Source organism: Dermochelys coriacea, chromosome 3, assembly GCF_009764565.3.
Source record: "Dermochelys coriacea isolate rDerCor1 chromosome 3, rDerCor1.pri.v4, whole genome shotgun sequence".
Classification (NCBI taxonomy): Eukaryota; Metazoa; Chordata; order Testudines; family Dermochelyidae; genus Dermochelys; species Dermochelys coriacea.
In genome coordinates, this window is record NC_050070.1 from 139,501,073 (window position 1) to 139,514,332 (window position 13,260).

At 40.4% G+C, this 13,260-nt stretch overlaps 1 protein-coding gene across 5 annotated transcripts in view; it reads left to right on the forward strand.

Annotated features, from left to right (window-relative positions):
• Positions 1-3,869: 3,869 nt before the first annotated feature.
• FMN2 (formin 2) overlaps positions 3,870-13,260 on the forward strand; it is a 277,143-nt gene continuing 267,752 nt past the window's right edge. Inside the window, exons 1-3 of one of the 5 annotated variants that reach the window (XM_043511421.1) lie at positions 3,870-3,930; positions 5,170-5,240; positions 8,316-8,506. The gene's annotated coding sequence lies outside the window, so the exon portion shown is untranslated. Of the gene's footprint in view, positions 3,931-5,107; positions 5,241-5,272; positions 5,463-8,315; positions 8,507-13,260 lie in introns of those variants that run through there. The other 4 variants (XM_043511422.1, XM_038397360.2, XM_043511423.1 and 1 more) reach the window with 4 other exon arrangements.

The following is a 13,260-nucleotide window of genomic DNA, read 5'->3' on the forward strand; positions in this document are numbered from 1 at the left end:
GCGCAACTTTATTTCTTAGAAACCAGAACCCTAACATGCAAGAACCAAAAACAGAGAGAGAAATAAGGCTCCTCCCTAAAGCACCGAGGCACAACTCAACCCCCCATACTCCAGGCTGGTTCTTTGCAGATTGCCTGTTGAGGATGCAGATTGCAAGATTCCCTCAGAGTCCCTTATCCTGCAAGCAGGACCAGTAAACCCCTTAGGATTTTAAGGACTAGTTTACGTAATTTTAAACACAGTTTTCAGTACACCACAACTTTAAATCCCAAATCTGATCATACAACTAGCGTTTAATAGTGCTTATGCCCTAGGTTCTGTCCATCTAGGAAGACCTTGTAGATGAGTAGACTACTGATAGAATTAATATTTAAACACTATAATAATTGAACACGTTTGAGAGACATTGTCAAGAAACTTTAAGCTAAAAAACTAGCCTGCCTTCAAAACAGTCCACTTTTTGTAGGTCTGTAACGGTGACTTACAAAGGACAAAATGGGCTTATGCCCTAGGTTCTGTCCATCTGCGAAGATCTTGTAGATGAGTACGCAACTGATAGAATTATGACTTAGAAATATAAAAGAAATGCAGCTGTAACATGCTTAACTGAAAGGGAAAGAACTTCCCCTCCTTGGAGATTTTTTGGACTGGTAAACATTTGCAAGTTCCCACCTGCCATATTTTGACCAGCTGTATAATTGGCTGACTTTTTCAAAATTTGACTTAAAGATGGGGAAAATACTTCACCAAAAAAAATTAAGAAATGCTTTTTCTGTTTTTCTGCCAAATCCTGTAACATCTATTGAACTCAAATACTTTAAAATCCTATTTAAAAATCCCATGTAAATAAAACTTTTGAAAAAAAAACAGGTTAATTCAAACTTTTAGGCCTTAATTTAAAAAAAAAAAAAAAAGCACAATCCCAATCCCACATCCCCATGCAGGAACTTTGAAAGATAAAGTAAATAAAAAATATAGTTGGCTGCATCATGAAATTAGTGGGGGGTGGCACAGGGGGAATTGCTAATTCACCCAAACTGCTGCAGACATGGTAAAATGGACTTCATCCTGCCAAAGCACAGAGGATTTTTGGAAGGAATAAAATGCAGGCTGTGGCAGGAGGATCCCATTCCTTAACACAAGGGAAATCAGAAGGCTGAATTGCACCACTGCTGCTTCACCCTGTATGCTGGTTCCTGGCTACCGGGCAAGCATAAACCTGGAGCCAGATGCTGCTCCTGTAGCCTGACCCCAGCACTCCCTGTACTTGCATTTTGGTAGTTATCCTGGAGTTCACCACCCTGGTATGCAGGCTTCTCTGCAGTAATTCAGCCAGTGCCTTCTCCTGCATGCAGTGACTGTGGAGGGGTCTGAGGTGCTCCTCTTCTGATGGGTAAATTTTACCATAATACATTAGTAGGGATATGTAAAATGTGGGAAAATAAACTTCTCTCCAAAACCCGAGCGTTTGCATTTTATCTTCTAATTACAGCTGTAAATAAACATCAGTGTTTAAAATCCAGGTGTCTCATAGTCCATAAATGACTCAGTAGCAAGCACTTTCAACTTTGAGTGAGAAGATCTTGAGGTCAAGTACTTCACAAAGACTTTGGCTCACGGCCTGTGAGGACACTGCAGTATATTATTAGGCAAGTACTGCATTGCTAGAGCCACTGAGATGTTAATTTGAAATTTCAGCATCTTATAGCCGGCGATTACAGAGGCAGACACCATGGCACGTTTTGAACAGTGAAAGAGTTTATCTAAGAGTTTTGGTTACCCTTCCAAGGTGAAAATTTCCCCTTTCAAGAAAACCAGTTCTGATGTCCATGGTTTCATGCAAGCTATGCTGAGCTCATAATAGGGACGGTGCTTGTTTACACAGTCACTGCTTACTGGAGTCTAACTCAGAGGTTTTCAAACCATGGGGCATGCCATCCACCCCAGGGTGCATGGCAGAATATTCAGGGGAGGGGAGGATGGTGATGCCAGGCAGCTCCAGCCAGTCCCCACAGGGCTCAGGGTGGGAGCACCGCCTCTACCCCCTGACTCACCTCAGCAGGCCACTCAGCCTGTAGGGCTGTGTCAATATCCCCTGTAGCCATGTGGATTTCTGCTCCCAGCAGCCAGTGCTGGCTCTGCCTCCAGAGACTGTCACATGTGCCTTCCCCCAGCCCGAAGACCTGAGGGGGCAGTGGGAGAGTGGCAGGTATTGGCCCTGCCCTCGAGGTGCAGCTTGGCTGCACAGTAGAAGCAGCTCACTGCTGAGGAAGCCTTGGTTGTGCCATTGGTAAGTATTTGTGTATTTGAAACTTACAGGTGTAGGTAATTTAATTAATTAAGGTTGTATTAAAGTCTGTGTTAGGTTTACGAGTAGGCTATCAAGCATACTTTTCTGTGTATTTACATTTGTCTGGGTGCAACCAAAAATTTTAACTCGCCTCAGAAAGTTAGAAAACCACTGATCTAGCTCTTTGTATGATAACACATTTAGGAACAGCTAGACCAGTGTTTCTCAACCTGTGGGGCATGACCCATCAGAGGAGAAGAAAATTCAGCCAAATCCCCCAGGTAGTAGTAACCGAGGAGGATATGGCAAGCTCAACTTTTCCCTTTTGTGTGACTTCCACTGCCCTGACCCACTTTCTCCTCCCCTCACCCCTTAAACCCAATCAGTGTGGAGTTCTCACACTCTCCTCCTCCTTCCACCCATCAGTGCCCTTACCTCTGGTAGGGAAGTGGTGCTGCTAGTGCAGCTGTGGAGCCACAAAAGCAGCCCTATCTCAAAGCACGAAAAACCCCAGACACTGTTCTAGTAGCATAAAGGAGCCTTCAGTGGGGCAAAAAGAAAAGGAGTACTTGTGGCACCTGAGAGACTAACAAATTTATTAGAGCATAAGCTTTCGTGAGCTACAGCTCACTTCATCGTAGTTCCCTGATAATATTGTCTCTGGAGAGCGTTTCCCCCTACCAATTTAGAACTGACATAGGGGCTCAATACTGGTCCTGTTCCCAGTTGCTGGGACAGTCAGGGATGGAGTACCCTGCCCTACAATGAATGTGTCCAGACATGACAGAAGTGCATTGCAATACAGCTATTCTCTGCTACTTAGGACCCACTGGGGGCATGGAAAGTAGAAAGGGAGTTAGAGCAGCCCTGAGCATGCTCTAAATTATGCCCGGGGGCCGGGGCTCCAGATTACTGTCACCTTTGCTCCCATCTTCTTCCTTCTGAGGCTCTCTGAAGCACAGTAATGGAGTAACTGACACTTTGACCCATTGTATGCTGTCATAAAAGAAAGGTGTGTTTAAAAATATTTGTAAATTCAATTGTCTTTATGGATGGGAACTACCTGGTTTTCTGTAACTCCAGAGTGTACCTGAGTTTTGTACAGTATGGAGTTATACAGATGTTCAATTCCCCCTTGACTCCAACAGGTGCCAGGGCTAGAGGGTCTCAGTTACTCCCCCTAAGACATATTGGGCAGAAACAGCAAAGGAGAAGCAGAACCCGTAATGAATTGATTTTTATTATGTCCGTTTTGTTCAGTATACAAATTCCTCAATGTCTTCTGGAGGATGGATTAGGTGACATTTTCCTAGAGGCAGTTAATGGCTATTATGATCATTCTCTATTTATATTCTGTCAAGGCAATTGTACGCTCCTCAGTTGTGGCATCTAATTGCCTTTACATTATAAAAATAAGTATAAGCTTCTTTCCACGACTCACCCGATTAACTGTATATTTTATTGGGAGGCTAAGTCAAAGATCCCCACTGCACTCTCTACCCTACAGCTCCAGGAAAGGAGTCGATCCTTTAAAATAGAGACTGAGTCTTATTCCTTCCAAATCAGAACCCATCCTGCCTGAAGACAAGGAGCAGCTGACTAAGGATTGAGGCCCCCAGCCAGCCAGAACCTGAGCAACCGTGAGCTCCTTGTCTGCTGCTCCTCAGCAGGCTCTTGTATGTAAAGGACGAAGCCCATTGACACCACCCCACTCATTCTAATGACATAGATCTTTGTGTGGAGGGAGGGTCCTGCCTGCCACCCTTCTGCCTTCCCAGCAGAGCACCTTGTGTGTAGGGTCTTCACCCCTGTGATCTCCTTTCTACCCTAACAGAGTCCTCAGCTGTGGTGGAGGTGGTAAGAATCTCTATGGAGAGCATCCCCTGCTAGTGTGTCAGGAGGAGTCCTTTCCTAGAGGGCCCACTGCTTCAGGGAATAAGGACCCTCAACCAGCCAACTGGCAGTGGTGGCCAGGCCCTGCCACAACCACATTTCTAAGTGTCAGTGGTATAGTACTTTCTTCACAGATATCTGAAAAGAGGGATCAGCCAGGGTCCCCCTACACAGCTGCTAAAAGAAGAGTAGGGGACACCTCACTTGCCCACAGCTGGAGTGGGCAAGTCTCTCTTGGCATGAACTGGCTATTTTCAGTTCCTGGAGTAGATGCCCATCTGCTACTCAGTCTCCTAGCAGTGTGAGATGATGTTGCTACCTATTGTACATAATATATATCCATGCTGAGGGTACTATTGGGACTATTAGTTGCTCTGGCCCTGAGGGTTCAATAACTAAACCAACCAGGAAGTGTAGTTTCCTCTTACATTCTATTTTTGTGCAGGTTGTATTGTTAGGTGCTAAGGATATCACCATAGTATTAACCACACTGTCACTGCTGGTTAGCTATCTCCTTCCACCTGTTTGTTCTAGAGATTCTTGTGGTTTCCCTGCATTGGGCATTTTACTAGTAAAGGCCCCAGTCCTGCCATGAGTAACTCCTGGGTACAGAGGTCTGCCTGTCTAGAGTTCATTGAAGAATTAGGGCCTAAAGCACTGATTGCTTAAAAATCCACATTTAAATTAAAAATTTTCAGTATGTATTTTTACTGTGAAATGATGCCTTATTGTCGCTACTTTATATGGTCTTAACCAGTGCTGCTAAAGTAAATCATCATAAAACAACCTCAGCTCCCTACCCAGTTCATTAGAGATCACCACAAAGCTCTATAACCCTGCACTGACTATAATCTCCCCTAGCTGTAGCTCTCTCTTCCTCCAGTTCATGTCTCTGCCAGCTGTGAGCCATCATGTGGTTAGAAGGCAGTCAGCATGTTCAAAGTGAAGTATGGTGGGGATCTTGCTGCTTTTGTTTTCCTCCCTAGTGATTTCCCCACCTCTGGGTAAAGAGCTGCTCTGCTTTAGCTTTGTTCAGGAAACTCAAGATCTGCCTCAGGTGAGTGAAATCAAAGCTGCCTGTGGCTCTTCCTGTTCCCAGTTGGGAGCTGAGTAAGCAGCAGGGCTGTGCTGAGTGGTAGCTGAGAGGACAATTCAGTGCAAGTTGGAGTAACAGCAGTGATGCTGCTGTTGCTAATAATAATAATGATTTACTTTTCCAAAATAAATATATCTTGATTCAAGATGTATCTGAGAGTGCAGAGAAAATGCATCTAGAGTTGTAAGTTTTAAACGTCCATTTTTTATTCTGTTCTGTGCACTGTTGCAAGCTTCTCTTGAGCTTTTTAGTAGGGGTGAACAGATCAGAAGGTTATTGTTGCTGTATCAGGATATCTGTTATCTACACCCATGCTATATTATATCAGTATATATCACTAGTATGGCTGATTACAAATGTTCAGTGAGGCAGGCAGCATTGGGGACTGACCTTGGGCTTTTGTTGAAATGTTTTTGACCTTTTTTGGCACTTGTAAATTGCCACATTTTTAAGAATAGTTCTAATTTGATTTCAGTCTTCCTGTAAGGCTAAAGATGCTTTTTGACTTCCTGAGAGAGTTTTTTTTTTCTCTCTGTTATAGAGTACATGTGTGTCTTTTCTTTCTCTCTCTATTTTAATAGAGTTTACACCCTGATCCTAGAAATTTATTTTGGGCCATGCTGCCTTTTAGCTATTATTGATTTTAGTTTTATGTTTTTGCTCAGTTTTATGTTGTGCCTGATAAATGAAAAACGTGATTGAAATTTGTTTTGTAAAGTATTTTATACTTTACATTGTGTCAACAAATGTATGCAAATCTTACCAAATATTCAGTGAGAGCATTTCACCCAATCACTTTCATGGTAACTTATCCTAAAATGCCATTTTTACACCTTGCTGTGTCTTGAAGGAAATAAACAGAGCTAGTAGTTTGGTGCACATACCATAGTGAACTTGACTATCCACGTGTACTGATGAATGCAGAGCAGTGAATAAAGCTCTGATCCTGCAAAAACTTATACATATGCTTAACTCTACTTATGTAGGTAGTCTCACTTTGCCTAAGGTCCCTGTCCCGCAAAGAGAATTATGCTGGTGCATACCTGAACCTCTGGGCAACCCCACTGAAATCAGCATGGTTCTGCATGGGTGCAGGGATTTTCCTGCACAATTCTTGTGGCTGGATTAGGGCTAAAGTATGGATAACTGAGGACACTTTCAATGTAACTAACACATGGGGATATTGCCCTGTTTTAAATAGGCAGGCACTTTGGAGAATTGGCTAATGATTCTGTACTAAATTGACAGACAATCTTTATAGTTGTAAATTCTTAACTAAAAATATAAAAGTTATAGATTTTTTTTAATCAGTACGTTACTAGTATTTCCAAAAAACTTCAGGTCCCAAGACCAACTTTAATTTTTGGCAAGTTGCTCTCGTGAGGGAGCAAAATCAAACAAAACTGCCTGAAATTACATTTCTGGTGGTGAAACTCCACTAGCTGTGATCTGAATTAAACTTAACTTTCCTGTTGTGGATATGAATTAGGATGCTGTCATATAATAATGCAAACTGACCCCACCCATCCTGTTCATTGCCCCAGTCCTGCAATCAGATCTGAGTGAGCATAAATGGAACTGATTGTAGGATCAGCATTTATGTCAGATACAGGGAGAACTCAAGCACATTTTGCAAGAGTATGTAGGCCGGCTAGCTAACTAGCTATTTATTTATTTATTTGATTTTGAAGAGGGTGAGAGGGACATTGGTCCATGTATTCATATGAGCATAAAAGGTTTATCTGGCTTGTATCTGGGTCAGATTATAGCTCTAGGTGGTATGCATCATGGCATACTAATAAAAGGGCAATGTGACCACATTTAATGAATTAGCATTTGATCTCTTGACACCTGGATCCATTAAGCAGCCATTTTCATGCGTAAATAGCCAGAATGCTAGTGGTGGTGGTTTTTCAAATACAAGATACATAGAATATTTGAACAAATAGAAAAGAGCTCTTTGATGTCCTATAGTATACAGTAACCCCTACTATAGACCCTAGTCTAGAAGCTGATCTGCAGAGTTGGATCCTTGTGCATGTGGGTAGCTCCTGTGAAGTCTGGAGTGAGCATTGATTGGAAATTTGGGAAGCTGGGTCACAGCAGCTGAAATAACATCTTTCTCTACCTTATCCTTCACCACTCACCCCCCACAATTTACACCACATATCAAACCTTAATGCTGACCCAAAACAATTACAAAAAAATGTACACCAAGATCCAAACAACGACTGTACTAACAAGCTATCAAAGTCTATTTCTTATTAAAGGAATTAATTTCCAGTGCACTAGTCTGGTATAGCACTGCAGTATCTTAAGTGTTCACTATATTAAAAAAAAATATATCTTAGTTGTTGCAACTTGGCAGTTTTAAAGGTATTTTGCAAAATCTACTTTTGATTGAAATAGCCTACGCCTCCAGGCAACTAACACAATTTAAAACACCACACAAATCAACCATCTCCATTTTATTCAGAATAATATTCTTCTAGTCCACTTACATGTGACCCTATCAGAACATTTGAATTCTTAATTTAAGGACTTAATTCTGAAGTTTACAATACGCAGGCAGATTGCTGCACCCACACAGAGGCCTGCTGAAATCACTGAGGCTCTGTACGGGTGCTATGGTTCAGCCTCATATTACAAATTGCAGGATCAGGGCCTTAAGGTAACTTGGAATTATGTTCCTGTTTAAATCTTTACTACATAAAGTTCATTAAATCTATAATTCAGCAATATATTTCCATTAAGTATGTAAATTGAGGGTGTGACAAATTGGGAAAACATGTATTATTTCTTACTAATATTATGTATGAACCTGTTTCCCTGTTGAATGTAAATAGTCAAATCAAAGGAAGCTGTAAAAAGTGAGGTGGTTAAGGAACCCAGAAAGAGTACTGCAGTGATGCAAATAAGGAAGCCTCAGGTACCCTGCTTCAAAGCCCTTAAAACAACAATGGCTGGGCCATCAATTGGGGGAAGAAACTACTGGGCTGGGCACAATCCAGACTAAGATGTTTTTTCTTTCATAAGGCTAAACTTGAGATCATGAGACCCTAATGGGTTAAAAGGTGGCCCTGGCAGAACTGGAAGGGAGAAAGTGTGAGCAGGCTGTGAGGCTGACCCAGGAAGAGGTTGATTGAGAGTCAGGATCTGCAGCAAGCCATCTGTGACTTGATATCCAGAGAGAGGAGGTAACATTGAGGTTATGTCATGTCTGACAGGTGCGTGAGGGGAATACCAAGCATAGGTTGGACAATATGTTTTATAGGTTTCTTTGCTAATTTAAAATCAACTTTTCTAATCTCTGTGTGCTGATTTGAGCAAAATAAATAATACGTTGTTTTGGTGAAAACTGCTCCTGTTCAGTGTGTCTGCATGCTATTACTGACCACAGGCTCCTGCTGGGGGAACTCTGGCAGGGTCCACGCCCAGTTGGACCTGCTAGGTAACATGGCCAACTGTTTCACCTCTAGGCATCCAGAGAGGTGTAACCTAGAGACCCCATTGCAGAGTGGTTGGATTGTGGGATCCCACCACAGGGTGAAGGGTGGGGGGGGACGCACGCACAGGCCTACCTGTTGTAAGGGGTGCACTTGAGGGACTTGAAAAGGGTTCCAAAGAGGGCAGCCTACCCAGGAGCCATGACTGGGAATACTTAAGGTTGGGTGGGTTGGGTCAGTTGAATAAAATGAATGTGTGTGATAGAGGATTATATGGCAGTGGAGAACTGACTGTTTCCCTAATATGTCATTTCCAGACATATTAATTTTTTTCTAAGATTTTTTTTTTTTATAAATGTGTCTTAACTCTGTTTGTGAACATTTCTGGTATGCATTTTATTACATAAGGCAGAGTATATTAAGGTACATATTTAACTCAAAACAACATGAGTAGACAATATGGCACATACAGTATGTATTGTGACAGAACTGATGATGTTGGAGCCTGAAATTTTAAATTTCCTGACTTGTGATTTTTAACAATGTGACCTTAGGACCATGTATTGGGAACTGCTAAAATGGAATCCCGTGCTAATATGGAGTCATACTGAGACATGAAGAAGAATGTTTAGCAAATAGAGAAGGACAAAATTAGTAAGGAAAAAGTTCTGTTCAAACAAACCTGACTGTTTAGTTGATTGATGCACAATGAACTAATGTAAGTGCAGTTCTGAGAGTGTTTTTTGTGCTTGCATGTATTTGAGCATATGTATGTGTATATACCTAAATAGTTTGTCAGTCATGCTAATACTATATTTTCAAAAATGATTTTATGAACCAAGTGTCATTTTTTAGTCCTACAAGAGTCTGGCAGACTTCAGTGGGTCAGCTTGCAGTATTAATGTTAATCACGTGTATAAGTGTTTGCAGGATCAGGCTTATGAATGCTTGTTATAATTACTAGGAGTCGCATTCTGTCACTTTTAGTCATGCTGAGTAGTCCTGTTCCATGCCGAGTCATTTTAATTGGGAGGGTCAAACAGGGTGACCCCCTTTCTCTGGTTTTATTTAATATTGCTATAGATCCCCTTTTAACTAGGCTAGAATTAGAAGGAAGTAGATTTTATGTTCAGGGTAGTACGTCACGTTGTTGGCATTTGCCGACGACGTGGCAATTTTTAAGTAATTCATATCAAGGGATGGCTAAAAATTTGGATATTTAGAGTGTTTTTGTAGTAATCTTTGTATCGATGTGAAGAAGACTAAAGGTTTCCACATTTTATCGAAATATAAAACTTATGTAGTGAATCCAAAAGAAAATTGGAACATAGGGACTGAGAAAATTGAGTATGTTCAACCGGGAGAATTTGAGAAATATTTAGGTGCAAAAATAGATCCCTGGATAGGTATTAGAGGGTTGTCACTCAGGGAGAAATTGAATGAATGGAGTGAGAGTTTGATTAGGGCCCCCTTAAAACCGGCTCAGAAATTATTGATTTTACAAACTTTCATTTTACCAAAGCTATTTTATAATCTACTTTTAATAGAACCTCTTTTTATCTTTTAAATGATTTGGATGTTTTAGTTAGAAAAATAGCCAAACAAAATTTACATTTACCGCAATGTACCACTGATGGATTATTTTATTCAAGAGGAAGGGACGGAGGTCTTGCGCTCACAAAATTTAGTATACAAATTTCGAAATATGCTAGTTCAAAAATGGAGGAGACATATTGTCTCCAAAAATAGTTGGATAGATCTCTCATAGTTATATGCTGGAGAAAATTTAATCGATAAGATATTGATATTTAGTGCAGCAACACCCCCATCCTAGAAAATGGAGAGAAGAATTTTTAAGATGATGTGAGTTGCGATCCAGGGAATAGGAATTAAGTATTTTAAAAATGAATTAGTAATTCATTTATGAAAAATTCTAGTAAGATTAAGTCTTCTTCATTTATTGCAGCACTTCAACTTAAAGCAAATATATACCCTACAAGGGAAACGTTAGTGTGAGGAAGAGGGAAATAAATGCCTTTTGTAGATGGTGCGGCAAGGTGCGAGAAACGATGCCCCGCATTTCCGGACAATGTTATAAAACCAAGGATGCTAGAATTAAAAGACACAATAGGGTAGTTTTGGCTGTTATAGATAAGGTTGTTAAATTAGGATGGAAAGCTTTAGTAGAACCCCACTTAAGAAATATTAGGGGAGAGTTGAGAAAAACAGATATTATATTTACAAAAGGTGATGCGGTGGTGGTGGATGTTACAGTGCGGTGGGAGAATAATGCCAAGAGTTTGGAGCAAGCCCACAGAGAGAAAGTGACTCATTACCTCGAATTCGAGGTAGAGATCAAGAACTTAATGGAGGTTAAAATATCCACTTCTTTGGCCTTATGTTTGGGGTGCTTACAAGTGGAGTGATGGAAATATTAGGTATTGAGAGAGAGAAATTTTAAAGAGAACATTTGTAGACTCGTTTTATATCCCACAGTCGACATGATGGCTATGTGACATATAAAGATCCTGGAGCTTCCATTCTGTATATTTTATCAAAACTAAATTTTAGCTAATTTGTTTCCATATTTTAACTTTGGATTATTGGTTTGCAATACCTATATATCCATTGCTATTTACTATCTATCCCTTCATATATAATGGTTTTAAAAATTATTAATAAATAATTAATGGATAATATCCTATTTTAAATTATTATTTTTTATTTTTACTGGATTGGATGCAGACTGGCCAGGAAAGGGCCAGGTAGTCATGCCTATACATAAGTAGCCAAAATCAGTGGCAGAATTGAGCCCTATATTAGGATAGAAACTCTTAAACTATGCTTTAAGTTTCTGTAAGGTTTATTGAGTAGATGAAGGAGAACTGGTTCACATAATTTAATTGAACTTTTCAAAAAAGCCTTTTGGAAAAAAATCCCCTCACAAGAGGCTTTTAAGGAATGTATGTAATAATAGCGTGGGCAGTAAAGTACTACCATAGATTAGAAATTGCCTAAGAGGCAGAAAACAAACAGTGGGAATAAAGGGTCAATGAACTGAGGAAAAAGTGCCATAAGACGTTCTGTACTAATGATTGGGAAAAGGGGGTGGACAATACAATGGGAAAATTTGGCATAAGATACTGTTATGTATGTTAGTTAAGATTATATAAATCAGTGGTACATGCTTACCTGGAATATCATTATTGGTTTTGATCACCTTAATTCCAAAAGAGTATGGTAGAAATAGAGGCGGTTCAGATATGAGCAATGAAAATATTAGGGACATGGAAAGACTTCCACATGAAAAAACAGGACAGAGTTGGGCTGTTTAGTTTAGAGAAGGTAAATTGTGAACTCCTATTTATCCATTCTCATAATACAAGAACAAAGACATCCATTGAAACTGAAAGGCAACTAGTTTGAAACTGATCAAAGGAAATTCCTTTTTATACAACATAATTATCTTGTAGAACTCATTGATACAAGGTACATCACTGAGGCCAAAAGCTTAGTATGATTTATAGAATCATAGAAGATTAAGATTGGAAGAGACCTCAGGAGGTCATCTAGTCCAATCCCCTGCTCAAAGCAGGACCAACTCCAACCAAATCATCCCAACCAGGACTTTGTCAAGCCGGGCCTTAAAAACTTCAAAGGATGGAGATTCCACCACCTCCCTAGGCAACCCATTCCAGTGCTTCACCACCCTCTTAGTGAAACAGTTTTTCCTAATAGCCAACCTAGACCTCCCCCACTGCAACTTGAGACCATTGCTTCTTGTTCTGTCATCTGCCACCCCGAGTACAGCCTAGCTCCATCCTTTTTGGAACCCCCCCTTTGGGTAGTTGAAGGCTGCTATCAAATCCTCCCTCACTCTTCTCTTCTGCAGACTTAATAAGCCCAGTTCCCTCAGCCTCTCCTCATAAGTCATGTGCCCCAGCCCCCTGATCATTTTCGTTGCCCTCCCCTGGACTCTCTCCAATTTGTCTACATCCTTTCTGAAGTGGGGGGCTCAAAATTGGATGCAATACACCAGATGATTAGATATTTGTGTGGCTGAGAACATCTACCTTCAAGACATAAACCAATTACTAACTGATAGGTGTTAGGAAGAAGCTTCCCCTATGAGCAGCTAATTACATAATTGCCCACTATAGGGTTTTTTGTACTTTCATCTGAAGCATCAATTACTGCTGCTGTCAGAAACAGGATGCTGGATTAGAGAGTCCACTGAGCCAATCCAGCCTGGCAATTTCTGTGTTCTTATACCCCTTTGTTTCCATTTTAGTTAAACTACTTCATGGAATTTTAATCCCATGATTACAAAGGACCCCCTTCCCCCAAAAAAACCCCACAAACAAAACAAGCAAAATTGCACTATATTTGTTTTGAAAGTAGGATTTTTTTAAAAAATGAAATGCATGTATTCGTGCATGTGAACCAGAAATAGAAAAATAAAATATCTGTTTTATATAAAATATTGTTTGTAGTTTCAAATAGCTAACCAGCAGCAGTGTTTAAGCCAATTGTTA